Source organism: Choloepus didactylus, chromosome 16 (genome assembly GCF_015220235.1).
Source record: "Choloepus didactylus isolate mChoDid1 chromosome 16, mChoDid1.pri, whole genome shotgun sequence".
Classification (NCBI taxonomy): domain Eukaryota; kingdom Metazoa; phylum Chordata; class Mammalia; order Pilosa; family Megalonychidae; genus Choloepus; species Choloepus didactylus.
In genome coordinates this window covers 78,271,286-78,290,874 of record NC_051322.1, presented here as the reverse complement: position 1 = coordinate 78,290,874, position 19,589 = coordinate 78,271,286, and the positions used below count along the sequence as shown (strand labels likewise).

Below are 19,589 nucleotides of genomic sequence, written 5' to 3'. Positions count from 1 at the left end.
GGAGGTATGGCCCCACCCATTCAGGTGGGCCTTGATCAGTGGAGCTATATAAATGAGCTGACAGGCAGAGGGAACTCAGTGCAGCTGTGAATGATGTTTTGAAGAGGAGCTACAGCTAAGAGGGACACTTTGAAGAAAGCACAGAAGCTGCAGATGAGAGACATTTTGAACATGACCAATGAAATCAGACTCTTGCTCCAGAGAAGCTAAGAGAGGATAAATACCCAAGTGCAACTAAGAGTGACATTTTTGAGGAACTGCTGCCTAGAGAGGAATGTCCTGGGAGAAAGCCATTTTGAAACCAGAACTTTGGAGCAGACACCAGCCATGTGCCTTCCCAGCTAACAGAGGTTTTCTGGACACCACAAGCCATCTTCCAGTGAAGGTAACCAATTGCTGGTGTGTTACCTTGGACACTTTATGGCCTTACGACTGTAACTGTGTAACCAAATAAAGTCTCTTTTATAGAAGTCAATCCATCTCTGGTGTTTTGCATTCTGGCAGCATTTGCATACTACAACAGACAAAAAGATGGAATTCCCTGGAAGAGGTGTGTAATTAAAAATAAAGTGCAGGGGTAAGCTGCTGGTGAGGGTCACAACACAGTGAGAGTGGGCATGGGGGTCCAGCACCTACAAACTGGTCTGGCCTCCAGCTCTGGTGACTGCACATGGCAAGTGGGCACCCAGTTGGTGGGTGGGGCACTGGACATCCTGCCACAACCCAGGCACCTCCCAAGCCCATTGAACTGACATACTCTATTGCCCCAGTTGTCCCAGCCAGAAGAGCCAGGGCAAGAAGCTATTTTAAAATGGGCAGTTCATGGAGGTGTCTCTCAAGTATACAGCAGTGATCATGCAACTAATAATAATTGTAATGATACTTATATTAATATTGTTAATTAATAATATAATAAATAGTATCATATTAGTAATAATTTATAGGCCTAAAAATGCTTATGAATCTGGTCAAGTTTTAAATGTTATAAATACTAGGAAAGATAAAGAAGCCTGCACAGACCTTTTAGCCATCACTGAGCCAAAAGATTTGCCAATGTTTTTGAGTAACAAACTTGAATGGGATATGTTCCTCCTCCTCATTCAGTCTCTGAAAAATAACCTTATTAATGACACTAATTAACAAGGGCCAAAAGGAGCAAATTGAACGGCTGTTTGATGAACTTTCACAAACACCAAACAACCAGTTCACTTTAGAAGATGTACACGCTCTCAAAAGGCATTCTGAGTTTCAAATCAAAATTACTGAGATTTCTTCCATGTGTGTATGTGTTCCTCTGATGCTAATGAGATGGTGCTGTAATAGAATTGTTTTAGAAAAGATCTCAAAGGTCTGGACAATAAACTCTTTTACTTATTTTTATACCCAGAACATGTGTATTATACAATGTGCTTTTTATTAGTTGCAAATATTTTCTTATGTACCAGAGAGTTAACATCTTTATATTTAATAAGTACAAAATGTGCATATTTGGAACTCATTCAAAATGCGTTGATAGTTATAGTATAAACTTTATTTTAATAATTCACTGATTAAAATTTTGAGCTAAATTGCATTTCTTTGGGCTATGAAAGAGTCCTAAGGATGTCTGAAATGTATTTCTTCTAATTCATTTTCAAAAGTGAAAGTCAAAAAAAAAAAAAAAGTGAAAGTCATTAGCAGTAATTATTACATCACCTTTATTTCCTGCTAAGGTATGCATATATATTCTCTTTTATATGGTTTATGAATTACATTCAATTAAGGTGATATACAACACTTAAGTCTATGATGTGATTATTAAATAAATTGTTTTATTAATTGAAAGAATAAGTAAAGAGCAGCCTGATTCCTATACCTCCCCCATGGCATGGGGCTGCCTTCTTTGGTGGCACTGAGGCTGCCTGGCAGCATGTAGAAAGGGATTTTGGTAAGCTAGGAAGAGGAGCTGCTTCATGGTAGTGCATTCACTGAGGAGCCAGAGGAAGAAGGGAGAGGCTTGGGGACACCAACTTGAACAAGTTTAAATCATTGCAGAACGGTAGAGTTGATAATTTTATGATCTTTACACAATCCAGTGAAAAAACAGCAGTATGTTGTCTATCCCAAAATGACTGGAAATTAGATGTTGCAACAGACATGAGAGAATGTAACAGGATAATTGGACAGAAAGAAGTTAGAACAACTGTGCAATAGATACAAAGAAAGTCAAGATGAAAATAGAATTGGAATAGACAGTAGACAGCCATTCTGTGATGACTGGGACTCAATCCCACCAACCATTCATTCCACTGCATGGAAGTTGAGAGAAGCAGCACAACTTGAGTTCTCCAAACAGGAGTTCATAAATGACATGAAAGAATTAGGATGTGACAGCACAGAAAAATCAAAGGGCCAATACCCAGGATTGAACAAGAATTGAAAACACCAGGAGTATTTAAGGATTTTACCAGTTTACCTTTAATTTACAAAGAATCCAGGAGAAAAAGAATTAGATCCAGAAATGGCCAAATTTAGTGGATTAGATCCACTAAACTGGAATTTAGTGTTTAATGTAAGATTTAAATTCTTAGACTTATGGCACAAATTTTTGTTGAAATATAAATGATCAATAGGGAAAGATAATTTACTTGGAATCTTGTTTTAGACTTACTACAATGATTTCAGATGATATGTCTAATTATAAAGAAATAGCATGGCCTGTTCTTATTGATGATTTTGTGGAATGTGCAGGCCCTCAACTTGCCAGGACAAAAAGAAAAACAGAGTAATACTAAAGGAAACTGCTAGAATTTACATAGTCTCTATCATAAATACAATGGAAAATTGCACAATTTCTGCTGGCTGGACTGAACTTAAGATCAGTCCTCACAATTAAGGCTGAGGATTGAGACAAAACTTTAAGGATATATCTTATACTATGTCTTATTTCATTCTTCTAATAGTGGTTTTGGGCTTGTCTTCTAGTCTGGGCTGCTCTAAACCTTTATAATTCCAACACTGAGTTAATCTTGTGGACCATTGTATTTTATCCTCCCATAAGTCTTAGAAGTGTCATGGTGATTATTTTCAGGTGTCCATTCTCACATAAAGCAAAATGCTCTCTTCATCAGAAAAGAATTTGTGATAAGAATTAAATATATAAACATCACATATAATTTTAAAAAATCTTAAATGTATGCTTTGGGCTAGTTGCAAAGACTATGTTAATAGCACTTCCAATGGAAGTGATATGTTTAAGTGTATCAGATCTGAAATGGTGTTTTGAAAAGGATACTTTTTCCCTGGCACATAACATGCTTTGTTGATGTGAGTGAAGTATCTGATGAAATGAAACAACCAACATGAAAAAGTTTTAGAATAATTTGATGCCTACCTGAAATTTTTTGTGCTTCACACCCTTGATTTCAAAATGGTTCTACAGAACCAGTGTTCACTTCTGCCACCCATGTTTATATATATATATTCATATATATATATATATATATTCATATATATATATATATATTCTACAGGGAGCATTTAAAAATGCCCACATAATGGTAGACTCCATTCCTTCCTACATTATGTTTTACCTAATTGCATTTCATTATGATTTTGAAATGCTTATAAGCCTGTCAAATAAGCTAAGCTATTTAATTTGTTTTGAATATTTTAATTGCTTCATAAAACAATATTCTAAATTTATGCAGGAGGGTTTCTTTTTTGCTTTGTTTTGAGTTGTTTTGGTCATCACACTGTGAAACACAAATGAAATTCCCTTAATTTATAAAAAGATAGAATTAATTTTGGTAATGGTTGTTATGAGTCATAAAGTTCAATATTTATAACATAGGTACTGCTCTCTTTCCAAAAGAATAGTGCATTTTTTATAACTTATTTTGTTGACATTGCTTTAACTGCTAATCACTGTGGTTGCTAACTATTTATGTCAGTAGCATAGGTTTTTTTAACATACCCTTGGTGCAAAATATCAATCTGACTTCTATTTATGTAAATTATTTAATCTCTTTGCTATTCTTGTTTCGCTCAGTTTGACTTAATTTTCAGATCAAAGAAGAATGTCATCTTGTATGTATGTTTTCTGATATAAGACCCATGGGATGTTTTCATGCTGAAAATTCTCATTTCATTCACTTAACTAACATGTGAAGAGGGGGTTATTGCTTTCTTAAAGATTTCCATAAGTCTAGTCAAAAAATGTAAAACTTCAAATGTTGGCTGATTATGGTCTGTAATAGGAATAAGTACTGCTTTGTATATCTGGGTACAATTTATCTAGTGAAGAAATTAGCAAAGAAATACAGTTTAGCAGTACATTTTAGGCAGATACAGAAATTATTTTAAGAAACAATGACATATTAAAACTGCTTTTTACCGACATGATTTTGAAATTGACTAGAAAGCTATACCTTAGATATTATATTAATATTCCAATCATACCTGTAATTCAAGAATAGAATCCTACAAAAGTAAAACTAGAATATTTCTATTCAAGTTACTAGAATTTGGTTATTTAAAAAAAGGAAGAGAAGGAAAACATAATCCTCTTACTTTCATTATTTCCTGATTTCATTTTTGTAAATATAAAGGACTTCAATTATGAACATTAAACAAGTGTGCATATATCTGTATATGTATCTACTGTTTTGCTCCCTATATTAAAGATTTTGAGTTATTGTTTCCTGATTGATTAATTCAAGTGTTGTGTGAATTGAAATGAGATCCCATTAGGATTTTTTTAATATAAATTGTTTTTCATAAAAGTCTGATATTGCTTTGTGGCCCAGTGCCTTGGGGTTTTAAATACTTTTCCTTTTAAATGTAAGACTTTTTCAGCAAAATAGTGTTTGTCATCAGTTTGATACTAAACATATATAATTACCATTACATTATTAAAAAATACATAAAGCTTTGAATATAATGATGTAGCATAGAAGTTAAGGTTGTTCACTCTATGATGGTATCTAAAACTATTAGGCTAAAAACAGAAGACTGATTTAATGTAATCTGATTATTCTGAGGGTAAATGTCTGATTGCAGGGAATATTTGTGCTAAAAAATGCTTATATAGAGAGCTTAGCTACAGCCTCAAGGCTATTGTCTGCTGGACAGGGTAATTGAGATGGGATGGTTCTGCATTTGCTTTTTCCATGCCTATGTGGGACCTAGCTATGTGTTGGTAAACTGAGGTTACATGTAGTTCTGAAAACAGGATTTTCTTATTATACTGAGCATGAACTTGGTCTGAAAATGATTATGTGCTACTATTAATAATTTAATTGCCATATAACTTTGATTCCACTAACCTGGGCTGTAAATTTGTTTTAGCTCCACTGGGAGTTTTCTTTTCAGAGTATGATTAAATCATCTTAATCTCTTTCCACTCCTTAAGTGATCATTAAAAATAGATGTACAAATTTTAAGATGATAAGTTTATCTCATATTAAGCAATTCAGACTTTTCTGTCTAATCATAGCTACTTGTTCTACTGCTTTTGTCAATTAATAGTCTGATAGCCCTTCAGAAAAAGTGTGATTTTGGTAGAAATTAAGTTGTATGCCCTTAGGACATACAATTTAATTTTTTTAAACATCTTTGGGTTTTCTGTATCTGTGTCTGCCTGATTTTTCATGCAGCTCAGCTAATGTTTCTAAAGCATGTTTTAGCAGCTATCATTGTTATATAAAATAAAATTTGGGATGTTATAAAAAGACAGATCCTCTCCTATTAGAGATGGAAAAACAGATCCACCAGACAGGGCTGGTATGAGATGGCTGCCTCTACACAGACTTTCTCCCAGAAAGCCTAATGGAAAACTTATTTTAAAGAAATTTTTTAAATAAATTTGCTTGGATATTGTTAGACCTGGGCCCTGGGCCCCTCCGCCAGAGTTGGGCTGCTGTGGCTGAAGGTGCAGGCAGGGGCATCCTGAGGTCTCAGACTCCCCACAGCAGTGCTGAGTGCCAATTATCCAGGAGGGTTTGCTGAGTGAGAGCCCAGGAGGTGTCATGATGCCTAAGGCTCTGGCTTTGAGTTCAAAATAAGGAGGTGGGATTCTGGCTCCCCAGTAAGTCAGCCTAGAGAATAGCCAAAGCATTCCAGGTCTGCTGTGTACATTGAGTGCTGCTGCCAGGACTATCTGAAATGGGCATCTCCTGCCTCTTCATTCCTTTCTGGCCAGCTCCAGTACCCATGACCTGCCACTCACAGGGTGGGGAACATCTCTACCATCTTACATTTAGTGAGTTTAATCCTTATAGATAAGGATTACAACCTTCCCTTTTTTCTTGCCCTTACTAAAAGGCGTCATCTTGTTTTCTGCATCAGCAAAAGTAGAATGTTCAAGTTCAGATCTTGTGCCCATCAACAGCAGATCTGCTCCTATGCCCCTGGCCCAGGGACTGGCCATGATTGCTCACAGTGGAATCATCAAAAGGACCTATATCTCTTAGGTGTCAGGGATCAAATCCCTCAGAGATGTGACCATGTGTATTGTGTTCTTTCCAAACAGTTGGTACTCATAGTGCTTGCCTTGGCTTCTGCACCCACCATGCAGCAACCACTCTGCCCTTTATTTTATTTGATTTTTTTAATATATTTTTGGCAATTTCACTGAAGCTTTTATTGCCTCTATTCATAATATGACAGGAATTGAAAGAAACACAAACATACAGAATATGCAAATAATATTCACTACAGATAATCTTGACATTAAGTATTTTTATATATCAGCACTTCTAATTTAATACATTTTACTATTAAAAAGGCATTACATTTAAAAATGTGAACCTGTTTTGACATTTCTCAAAAAAACAACTGTTCTTGTGGTTCAATTTAAAACAAAGAAATCAGAATGGGAAGTTTACTAGAATGAAGTCTGAAGCACTTATTGATTAAAGCAATTCAAGTTGTCTCTGTTTGTATCCCTGTGTTTCATAAATCCACAGACTCACACACATGGCCATATGTGTAAGCATTTTTTTAGTACAAAATGTCCCCTGAAACCAGGCAGTTACCCTCAGGATAATTAGATGACATTAAATCAGTCTTTTGCTTTCAGCCCTAATAATAGTTTCAGATGCCATCATAGAGTGAACAACCTTAATTTTTATGCTACATAATTATATTCAAAGCTTTATGTATTTTGTTTATAATGACACAGTAATTATTAATGTTTGGTATCAAATTGATGACAAACACTAATTTGTTGAAAAGTTCTTGCATTTAAAAGGAAATATCTTTAAATCCCAAGGCACTGTGCCACAAACCAATCAGACTTTATGATAAGCAATTTATTTTGAAATAAATCCTAATGAGATCTCACTTCAAATCACAGCACACAGGAATTAATCAATCATAAAGCAATAACTCAAAATTTTTAAGACAGGAAACAAAACAGTATTATAATCTATATATAGTAGAATTTTATTCTTGAATTAAAGGTATGATTGGACTATTGAGATATTATCTATGGGGAATGCTTTCTAGTTAATTTCAAAATCATGGACGTGAAAAGCCACTTTAATGTGTCATTGTTTCTTAAAATAATTTCTGCAAGTGCTAAACTTATACTGCTAAGTATTTCCTTTTCTAATTTCTACACTGCATGTTAGATTGTACTTGGATATACCAATCATCCATATTCTCAGTTCTGACAATAGTATTTACTTTTCAGACCACTTTTATGGTCATGAAAAAATTGTGCAGAAAGTACAGTTAGTTCTGTTATACCTGTCTATAGCCTGTGCACACATTTTTTTTTATTAACATTTGCATTAGCTTGGTGCATTTGTTTACAGTTTGATGAACAAATATTGATGCATTTTTATCAAATGAAGGTCATCATTTACACTAGAGTTTACTCTTTGTGCTGTATAGTTCTACGGGTTTTGACAGATGCCCAAGGACATGTGTTCATTATTTTATTAACAGAATAGTTTCACTCACTTAAAAATGCCAAGCACTCCAGCAATTCATCCCTTTTTCCCTCCCCCTGGAATCATGATGACTACTGTACTTTTTACTGATTCTATGGTATGCCAATTCTGGAATGTTGTAATAGTACTTAAGCTTCTCTAGAATGGCTTCTTTCACTTGGTAATTTGCATTTAAGTTTCCTCCAGGTTTGTTCCTGCCTGGATAGCTTATATCTTTTGATCTCTGTTTAACATTCCATTGTATGATTTCTCCTCAGATTGTTTATCCATGCATCTATTGAAAGCCTTGTTCATTATTTCCAGTTTTGTTTCTTTTTACTTTTTTCAATGCATTTTTATTGTGAACTTTAACATATATACATAACAGTGATAACTTTCAAAGTATGATTTAGCAAGTAGCTAGAGAGCAAATTTCAAAGAATATTATGGGTTAAAGTTCCACAATTTCTGTTATTTCCATTATTGTAAAATATAACATATATACAGAAAGGTGTTAACTTTCAATGTACAGCTCAACAAGCAGTTATATAGATAATTTCAAAAATTGTTATTGGGTACAGTTCCACAGTTACAGTTCTTTCCTTGTTATGAAACATAGGGTATATACAGAAAGGTGAAAACTTTCAAAGCACAATTCAACAAATAGCTTTAATGAGGTAGTTTTATTACATTGTTCAAATAATCTATTCATCCTCTTAATCTTGTGTCTTCTTGATCTGGCAAGATATGAAGTATATTAAAAATTCCTATGACCACTCCTTTTCTATCAATTTATTCTTCATTTCTTTATTCAGCATTTTGATGTTATATTTAATGCATATGAGTTCATAACTGTTAAATCTTCATTGTGGAATGTATATTGTATTAATGTAAAATGCCATTTTTTGATCCAGTTTGATGCTTTTTGATTTAAATTCTACTAATATGGATATCCTGCCATCTGCTTTTGAAATTTACATTTTTCTGATGTATCTTTAATCAACCATTTACTTTCTTAACCTGTTTTTTATCTTTCTTGCATATGATTACTCTTTTAAAATGCAAACTTCAAAGTATAACTTATACACATCTTTCAGACTAGAATACTGCCAGAATACTGCTAACCCAGAACACTAGTCAGATACCACAGAATAGGTAATTCCAAACGTTGAGCAATCACAACATATGAATTTTTTTATATTCTATGTATTAATCCTCTCAGATCTTCTTTAACATGAATTCACAATCTAGATTCCTCAGTTAAAAAAACAATTCTCTACCTCAGTAAACTTTCCACTGGAACTTCTAAACTCAGAAATAAATGGTATGTTTTAACTTAATAGTGTTAGCAATTGTATATTAGGCTCTGTTCCAAGCACTTTTCATATATCACTAATGATACTACAACTTCACAAGTTAGATACTATCATCTCCATTTTAAGGGTAAGAAAACAGACCCAAAGCACATAATTAACTTGCTTTAAACTAGGATCTGAACCTAAATGAGGATCTGAGTCTAAAACTTTTACTCAGTTGTTATGGGTTTCACTAGTAAATAGCATGCATATTAACCAGTCATGGGATTTGAAGGAAGTCAAAAATTCTTTAGCTTTTATTTGTCTCATCTCTAAAATCAGGAGCATTGCAGTGCTTGAGTTCTATGAAATGATTATAATATATCAAATATTGGTGCATCTGTAGAAGCCTTGAGAATAAATGTCAGAAAACTGATATTTTCCTCTCTGCCCTGTATACTTTCTTGTCCTTGTTTTGTCTTTCATTCTCCCTGTGGCTCAGGTAGAATGGGCCCTATTGTTCATCTTGAGACAGATGACCCAAAGCCTGACTAAACAGAGCATTCTAATCCTTGGCCAGATGTTTGGTTCAAGGATGGGCACATCCCCCAATTCATGCAAATCAAAATGCAACCTAGGATTTTTTGTTGAAGGGTAGCTCTCCTCCCATTGTAGATTCCAAAGCAGGTAGAATATAAACCTGAAGCTACTATTAGCCATATCTTGCCAGTACTTGCAGAGAGCCTGCCTGGAAATAAAGTATATATAGAGGAAAAGAGAGCTAGGTTTAGCTTGATTAGAAGGAGAGAGAGACTTCTCACATCTGTTGAGCATCTAGTTCAGGCCAGAGATTTTGTATGATAATAAACAAATAAATGTCCCCTTTAGCTGAAGCTATTTTGAGTTTGGTTTCTGTGACTTGAATCTGAAAGAAGTCTAATGTATTACAAAGCAGCTTTTTTTTTCCCCTTCCTTTTGAGTTTCTATTTCTACTTTGGGTATCAAAAAACAGGAGAATTTGGACAAGAGAACACATTATAGTAGAAAGAATACTGGGTTTGAGGTTAGGAGATATGGTTTTGAGTTCTTACATAGAGAGACTAAATGACCTAGGACAGGTTGATCTTTGCAGATCTCAGTTTTATCATTTTTATTAGAGTGGGTCCTGAATAATTGCTGTGGTTCTTCAAGTTACAAAAATACTGTAATTTTATGAATCTATGGGTTGGATGACTGGCTTAAATACTGTATATTAGAAGAACACAGTTCAGCCTAAGAGAATTAATGTGTTAAAAAAATAAGAACATTATTAGGAGTCTTAAAAAAAAGATGGCAATTATGGTTTTTTTTTTTTTTAAATGAAGAGAAACTGAAAATTTCATTAGGTTACAGCATGGGGTGAATTAGTAAACAGATAGAGGAAAAATATCCTGGTTATAGGCTTAGGAAATAAAAATTCATTGCTCAGAAAAACTTGAAGATTTCCCTTAATGGAATCACATAGAATAAAGTTAATATTTATTACTTCTTGAAGATTTGAGTCTTCATTAAAGATGAGCTAGAAGAACTTTTGTGAAAAGTTCATAATATATTGGGACTCCCTAATAATTGATTTGAAACCAGAAAAATAAAAATAAAAGCACCTCAAATTATTTTTCCTAAAAGTCCAATCAAATAAAATAAATATTAATGCTTACTTCACCTGCCAGCACTCTGGAAAGTTTTGGGGGACAAGGGAAAGAGAGAAGGGTAGCAGAGGTTTTGAGTAAGTTGGTCATATAATACACTTCTATACTATACTAAAAAATTTGGGAAATCTTTCCAAAATACATACTTACCAGCATTCTGAGGATTTTTTAACTCTTTGTTGATAGTTTAGTATAAATACTGTGAATTACTGATTATAATACAGAAGTATAAGTGCTGATGCAGACAGTGTGGAGGTAGGACTGAATAGGAACCAACAGTAGGTGTTGCCCTGAAGCCTGCTTTTTTGGAGGAAAAAAAAACGCATTCAGAGCTTGCTTTTGAATAATTTACCACATTTTCATTATGCAAAAGTATAAAACATGCAAATGAAGGACTCTCAAGGGAGTGTAACATAGCTGCCTTCCAGTAAATTACTGAATACAGGATAGACATTTCCCTCAAACATTTATCTCATGCTCAGAAAATATTTTCCTTTACGGGAAGTATCAGTGGTTCTCTGACTTCTCTGCAACTTTGAAACCCTAAAGTAATATTTGATCATTACTAACACAATGACACACTTTATGGTCAGCTTGCACCCACCACTCTGACACCTAATTTGCACCAAGTCTGCTGAGGAAATGTTGAGACTCTGCACTAGATTATTTTGAGGAGAACCTCTGCAAAGTCTACAAATTCTTCATCAAAACATCATGACTATTTCAATTCTTTTTCAAAAGAAGAAAAAAGAATTTATTCCTATATAAATGTCACCAAAACATGTTTCTTCAATTTCTTAATGCTTCTCTATAATTAAAATTAAGGATACAAACAAAATAACATTACAGACAGTTCTAATAAAATTAATTCTATATACACTGCAAAACGGTAAAATATACCTCCTGTAATAGTGGCTCACAATGATAAGAAATGGAAATCCACAGGCTCAACCTAAAATAAAATATTGGCAAACAGAGAGTAAGCCTATTACCAGATGTTTCAAGAATAAAACTCCTCTGAATAATCAGTTATATTTGTAATAAAACAATGTTCTCAGGATGAATTTCACAGTTGTGTATCAATAGCTTTAACATACCCAGCTAAATTTTCTTACAAAATTGGTTATCCATTAAAAGTTAAAAATATGTTATTTCACTAGCATGTTAACCACTAAACATGATCCCTTTGAATGTTTTAAGACAATTAAAATCTCAAAGATTTTAAAGTACTGTGCAGCATTATATTTATAAGACCAACAACCTCAAACTCCCTTTATTACTTAAATCAGGGGTCATGAAATACCATAACATTTGTAAAGAAGGGAATAAACTGAGGTGCCTTGTCAAAATAGACTAATTCATCAGCATTACATAACCTTTCAGAAGCTAGTTATCCTGAACAGTCTCAAAATTCTTTATCAGCTCCAGGATTTGTGAACTTTATAGTGTAGAAAGAAGTTTAGCCATATCTTGGTGGACTCAAATTTTACTCTGAGAACTGTCATTAACTGGTTGGAAATTCTTCATCAAGGTGCTTCATCTTCTGGGCCTCAACTTTATCATCTATAAAATAAACATTTTGTCTCTGGTCCTTACTTCTCCATGGAAATCTAGGGTCCTTGTGCCTTTAAAAATTTGCCCCGATGTAACAAATATGCACAAATCATTACACCAGTCCTTCCCTTTCCAACTTTACAGTGAATTGCTGCAACATGATTGCCATCCTCTCTTAGTCATTGGTCAAGATCTTCGGAAAATGATTTGATAAGTTCTAGCTGTGGTGGGTTGTGGTCTTCAAAAGGATCCTGTGCAACTCTGCAGTTAAATTTGTCAGTGTCACAATGTCTTTCAGTACATAGATTGTATATCTTGTAATGGTTTTTATGCTTTGAATCCAAAAAGCTTACTACATCATCAATGTTGTTCCTGTACACACTTTCAAGTCTTTCTGCAGGAAACCCCATAGGAATAATGTTTGGATAAATGTAGGTCACATCTAAGTCAAATTCATCCTCTTAGCAATGCCTTTCCTTTGGCTAATGATCTCTTTGATGATGGCTGTCATGTCTGGGAGACTGTGGCTGAAGAAAAAGGAAGAGAGATGGCAGAAGTTGCTGGTGGAGGGGCTTCTTCTGCAGGATGTTACCGGCTGTAGACTTGGTGGTAGCGGATGCCCCTCTCTCTGCTGCCACTTGGCTTTGGACCTCAGCTGGGTAATGGCTGCTGTGGAGGCTGCAGGATGGTTGCAGACAGAGGCCTGGCAGCCGCGACAGCAGAATGGGGAGAAGAGGAATAATCCTCAGAACGGCTGCCTCCTCCAGCAGCCTGTGGAGCCCGGGCCAGGGGAGGTGAGGCGGCAGCGGAGGGGAGGTTTACAGCCGTCCCGTGTCCCTGGATGTGCTGCCGCCGCCGTGCTGGAGGCAGTAGAAGGGGAGAGACCAACTCTCCGACGTTCCAAGCCCTGGAAACGGTGACAGGCGATGCCGACGACCCCAGCCCAGGAGCTGCAGCCACTAAGGCCTCCGCCGCCGCCGCTTAACCACCGAGTGCTCCAGGAGTGGGAGGTGCCGCTGCCGTGCCTCAGCCGGCTCGCTCCCTGGAGCACGGCTTCCACCTTCCCTTTCGGGAGAAAAGAAGAGGCTGCACGGTTAGAAAGGGCGACGAAGAGCAGGCGAGAAACGTTGCCTCTCCCGCCACCGCCGGCTGGTACGCTCCCCGAAGGTGCTGCCCTCGCAACTGCTCACAGGCTCCAAGAGGAGCTCTGGGCCATGGCGGCCACTGTCTCTCATCTCCCTCGCCTGAGCCCGGCCTCCTCTCACAGCCGCTCAACTCTTAAACTTCCATCATGGCCGCAGCTTCCAAGAGAAGAGAACCACTTCCAGTTTTTTGGCAATTATGAACGCTTCTACAAAAATTCTTGTTAAAGTTTTGTGTGGACATGTTTTCGACTTATTTTGGTACAAACTTAGGAGCACACGTGTTGGGTTGTGTGTTAGGCCTGTGTTTAGCAAGACAGTCTTTCCAAGTGGCTGTACCATTTTGTATTCCCACCAGTGAATGAGAGTTCCTGTTGCTCTACATCCTTGTCAGCATTTGGAATTGTCAGCTTTTGGGATTTCTATTCAAATAGCTGTGTAGTTGTGTACTTTATTTTATAACATTGCATTTCCCTAATGACATATGAAGAAAGTTTTTTCATAGGATTATTCATCATCTGTATATCAACTTGGGTGAAGTGGCTGTTGAGAACTTTGGCTTATTTTAAATTGAGTTGTTCGTATTCTTGTTGAGTTTTAAGTGTTCCTTTTGCATTTGGTATTTATCAGAACGATAAATCACATTTATCAGATAATATGTTTTGCATGTATTTCCTCCCAGTTTGTAGCTTATCTTTTCATTTGTTAAACAGCGAACTTTGCAGAGCAGAGTTTTGTTTTTTTTTTTTAATTTTATTTTAATTGGATCCAGCTTTTTTTCTTTTGCAAGTTATGTTTTTGGTATTGTATATAAAACTTCTGTTTATTCTGTTCCAATTATCTGCCTGTCTACTGCTGCACCATTACTACATTGTTTTTATCAGTATGACTTTATAGTAAGTTTTTATTGCTTGATTTTTGTATATTGAACCACTCATGATTTCTTGGGATAAATACTACTTGGTCATCCTGTAGAATTATGTAAATATGCTGTTGGATTTGGTTTGCAGATATGTTCAGGATTTTGCATACAAATTAAGACTATTTATTGGTCTGTAGTTTTCTTGTGGAATGTTTGATGTCAGGATAATAAAGACCTTATTAAATGAGTTAGGAAATTTCTCTCATCTTCTATTTTTTGGAAGCATTTGAGAAATACTGATGTTAATTCTTCTTTAAATATTCAATGTAATTCACCAATGAAAACATCTGATCCTGGGATTTTCTTTGCTGGGAAATTTTTTATTACTGAGTTAATCCCTTGTTCTAGTTCTATTCTGATTTTCTGTTTCTTCTTAAGTGAGTTTTGTTGGTTTGTATGCTTCTAGGAACTTGTCTGTTTTATCCAGGTTATCTAATTTGATGAAGGACAATTGTTCATAATATTCTAATACATTCCTGTTTCTAAAGTGTGTAGTAATGTCCCCATTTTCATTTCTGATTATAGCAATTTAAGTCTTATCTCTTTTCTTGGTTTGTCTACCTGAAAAATGGTAAGTTTATTGACTTTTTCCAAGAAACAAATTTCAGTTGTCTGTTTCTGTGTTGTTTTTATATTCTCGTTTTAGCTATCTCTATTCCAATATTTACTATGTCTTCAATTTTCTAGTTTTAAGTTTAGTTTTCTCTTTTCTAGATCCTTCATTTGTGAAAAGTTAGTTTATTGATTTGAGATCATTCTTTTTAATATTAAAGGTAGGCATTTACGTGTATCAGTTACTCTCTGAGAATGATTTTCCCTGATTCCCTAAGTTTATTTTTTGTCACTTTTATTTGCCTCAAAATACTTTCTAATTTCCTTTAAAATATCTTAATTGACTCCTTTGTAAAATAAGTGTGTTTTAAAATTTTCACATATTTGTGAATTTTCCAGTTTTTCATCTGTCCTTGATTTCTATCCTCATTCCTTTGTGGTCAGACGGAATACTTTTTATAATTTCAGTCTTTTCAAATTTATTGAGACATGATTTGCACCCTAAATTTTGCTCTATTTTCAAGAAGGGCCTATGTGTACTTGAGAAGAATTTGTATTTTATTGTGCTTGGTTTAAGTGTTCTGTATATTTATGTTAGGTCAGGTTTGCTTATAGCGTACAAGTCTTCTATTTTCCTAATGATTTTCTGCCTAGTAGCTCCATCCATTATCAATGTTGGATATTGAAGTCGATAACTATTCTTGTATAACTGTCTATTTCTGCTTTCATTTCCTTCAGTTATTCCTTCATATATTAGTGGGCTCTTTGGCTTTGTGCTTATATAAGTTCCTATTGGTTATATATTATTGATGGCTTGATCTTTTACCAATACATAATTCCTTTTTTTCCTCTTGTAGATGTATTGGTCTTAAAATTCATTTTGTTTTCTGATGTTTATGTAGCCACCCCTGCTTTCTTTGGTTCTTATTTGCAAGGATAAACATTTTCCATTTTTTTCACTCTAAATCTATTTTTGTTCTGTGTCTTTAGTAAAGTCTTATCTAGACAGCATAGAGTTGGATCATATTTATTTAAAAAAACTTTTACACTCCTAAGGTTTTAATTTAATATTTTATATATCATCACTTCTGCCAACCTCTGCTTTTAATTGGTGAGGTACCAATTTTACATTATTTGGTTAGTTTGATTTTTCTTATTAGAGAAGTTATGAGTTTTTATGGAACAATCATGCATAAAATACAGGAATCCCAGACATGTGCAGTAGACCTATACTACAAGAAATGTTAAAGGAAGGTATTCAGACAGAAGGAAGATGATTCCAAATGAAACGTCACAGATACTCAATTCTTCCACTGTAGCACAAAAAGACCACAGACAATATGTAAATGAATGAGTGTGACTGTGTTCTTAAAAAAAAACCTGGTTAATGGATACTGAAATTTTAATTTCATGCAATTTTCACATTTCATAAAATATTGTCCTTATTTTGATTTTTCTGAATGATTTAAAAATGCAAAAATATTCTTAGCTGAAACACTGCTAAAACAGATGGGAAACTACATTTTGCCCACAGTCCATAGATTGCCAACTCATGTTGTAAAATACAAGATAAATGACAGCAATTGTCAGATAGGATAAAAAAGTTAAAATGCAACTACATGCTATCTATAAGAAATCCACTTTACAAAGATATAGGTTAAAGTTGAAAAGATGTAAGGTATACTATACAAATGCCAATTTAAGAAAGCCAGAGGGATTAAGATCCACCTGTGCTCTGGGGTGTCTGGGGTGCTTGAAAGATATAGCTCCTCTTCTGAAGACATTACTTGAAACCTCTCATTGTGTTGTTTCCTTTATTCTGCAGGAGGCCAGTTGCCCGTGTCTGCCAGGTGCTCCATGCTGCTCCCCAGGATCCTTCAACCTTCAGGCCTTGTTGATTCCCTCCAAGGATAATCTACCTGAGAATTTGACCCTGGAGAGGCCCCAATCCTGAACTTGTTGAACTCTCACAGCCCCATTGCTTTGGCACAAAAACTTCAGGCTGTCCTCCAAAGTAGTCAGAATCCCCAGAGCTTGGGGTTGGCATTAGCATCAACAAGAAGCTGGAGGAGTGGCAGGTTGTCCAGGAGCTGTGCAGCTGCCAACAGGACAAACTGCTGAAGACTAAAGAGGATGCAGCTCCCAGCAGGCAGTCAACATCAGGTGAGGACATGGCTCTGGATGCTGAAGTGACTATGAATGTGGCCACCACTATGGATGAGTATGTGGGACCAGATGGGGATGGAGCACCTCTGGATGGGGTCAAGGCTTCTGGTGGGCTCAAGGATATGGATGGTAACATGGCTGCTGCTGAGTTGTGGCTGCAGATGGGGACATACCATCCAGCCAGGTGGTCAGAGGCCCACCTGGTACTCAAGGTGAGGTCAGGATTGATTTGTTCTCTCTTCAAGGCCTGGGGGTGGTGGCCTCTCCCATGAGGTTCTGGGACCAGGAGCAGATGACCCAGTGCCATCTGTGGTCATCACACTGGGTGATGTCTTAAGGATTTGAGAAGCAGATTTTTTGATTTTTCAAATGCAATGGCACCTTCAAGGATCTCTTAGATGCTCAGCCTTCCCTCCCTGGAGCTATTGTAGGCACCCATGGGAGGGAGCATGGGCAACCTCTTGTCTTTTAACAAATCTCCTCAGCTTAGCACAGGCCCCTGGCTTTTCATAAATGGAAAAATTGGAGAAAAGAAGGAGCCATAATTTTGTCTTTTTTTGTCTTTGGCTACTCAGGAAGATATAAATGCACTCTATGTTTTACATAGCTCCATGCCAAGTCATATTTTTGAATGTTAATTACAATTTTCTAAACATATGTATATTGTGAAGCTCTTTATTTAGATACTCAGGTGCAGCAAGGATGAACAACACCAGAGATTTGTGGAAGAAAAGTTTATTAGCCCTCACAGGTACTAGAACACAGAGGAATGGTGAGCCCTGCAGGGCTGTACAGGGAAACATGTCAGGAGTGTGGTCGCCACCAAGCTGGTGGGGAGCACAATGTTATATTGGCCCAGGGCCTGTGCTTTTATGGTGTTATTCTCATAGCAGAGTGGGGTCTGGGGAGTTTGCATGTGAGTTAATAGGGCCTCAACTCAGGTAGGACATAGGGAGATGAGGAAGAATCTATCTTGTTTAAATAGGTGTCAGGGGTAGTCACTGAGGGTATAGGATGCTGAGACATTCTGACAATGCAAGAGCCCCTTATGTTACTCCCCACCTCAGGGATGGTCACACAGCATGACAAAGTCAAAAGTCCCTATTTTATTTTAAATCACTGTATTCAGTCATGTAATTCTGCTGAATCAGGGGTTTTAGGATTGGATTATGTTGGCTATTTCTGTTGATAGTTCAAAGGTGAGGGGTGTTTGTGTGTTGGCTGGAGGCGGTGGTCAGCAGGGTCAATGTGGATTTGTAGAATAAACTATAGGAAGGCAAGTCATCCAGTGGAGGGTGATGGCTGCATTGTGTGATGATAATCATCTGTGTTGTGTCTTTCTGTAAGCATTGTTTGGGCTCCCATAATGTTTGTGTGTTCCTCACAGCAGTGTCATGGTCATGGGGTTTGTCTGTTATGGTTTGGTAGTGAGGTCTCAGCTGCTGGAAGTTTTCTAGAGGGCACACATCAGTCTCAGGAAGTGAAATTCAGCATGCTGTGTGTGTGTGTGTGTGTCTGTGTGTGTCATACTGATAGAAACATCTCTGAAGCTCTTGCTGGATTTCTGGGTCAGGTGTGGGTACCTGTGTAGTACAGTGCAAATGAGGATGGTCTGGTAAAAGCAAGTCTTGTTTTTCACCCTGTGGAGAAGACATTGACATCACCAGTGACAGACTCTTGTGCTGTGGTAGTTGTTGCCTGTGGTGGCCAGGTTGCTGGTTGGTGGCCTTCCCAGGTGTTTGTCCACAGGGGACAGGTGAGGGCCAGAAGTTCTTGGCTAGTAGTATAGTCTTGGGCTATGAGGGCCAGAATTTGTTTTGATCAACCCTCCAGCTACTGGATTCACAAGTCTCTTTTAGGGTGTCTGAGACAACCTGTTTTTCAGGTTTAGCTCTCTCTTGTAGATGAAGTTTCCATTTTACCAGGCCAGCTCTTAAAACCTCCACCAAAGGAGGTCTTAGTTGTGCAGATGTTCTGTTGGGATAAATCTCTTAGCCATGATATTCTAGGAATATTTGTACACAAGCTGACTTGTTGTGGCCCTGAAAGCATGACCATTTCTAAAAGAGACCAGTAAATTGCCAGGACCTGAAGTTTCTAATGGAGTGTATCAGGCAACAGACAATGGAACCTCTCAGTCCAAAAATCCATAAGGAACCATTGTTTACCCTGCTTAGTCAGCAGTCTCCAAGAGGCCTATTTGGAGGTAGCCAAGGCGTCTAATCTAAAACCTGTACTCAGTGGGAAAAAGGGCATGACTCAGGAAATGGCCTGCTGTGTCAATTCTAAGGCACACTTTTGGGGCTTTCCACAGGGTAAAGCAGCAGATTGAAGTGTAATATTGTAAATGGGCT

At 36.5% G+C, this 19,589-nt stretch overlaps 2 pseudogenes; one reads left to right on the top strand and one right to left on the bottom strand.

Moving 5' to 3' along the window:
- The first annotated feature begins 2,001 nt into the window (after positions 1-2,001).
- On the top strand, positions 2,002-2,768 carry LOC119511362 (annotated as a pseudogene).
- Positions 2,769-12,462: 9,694 nt separating this feature from the next.
- Positions 12,463-13,688, bottom strand: LOC119511361 (annotated as a pseudogene).
- Positions 13,689-19,589: the final 5,901 nt, after the last annotated feature.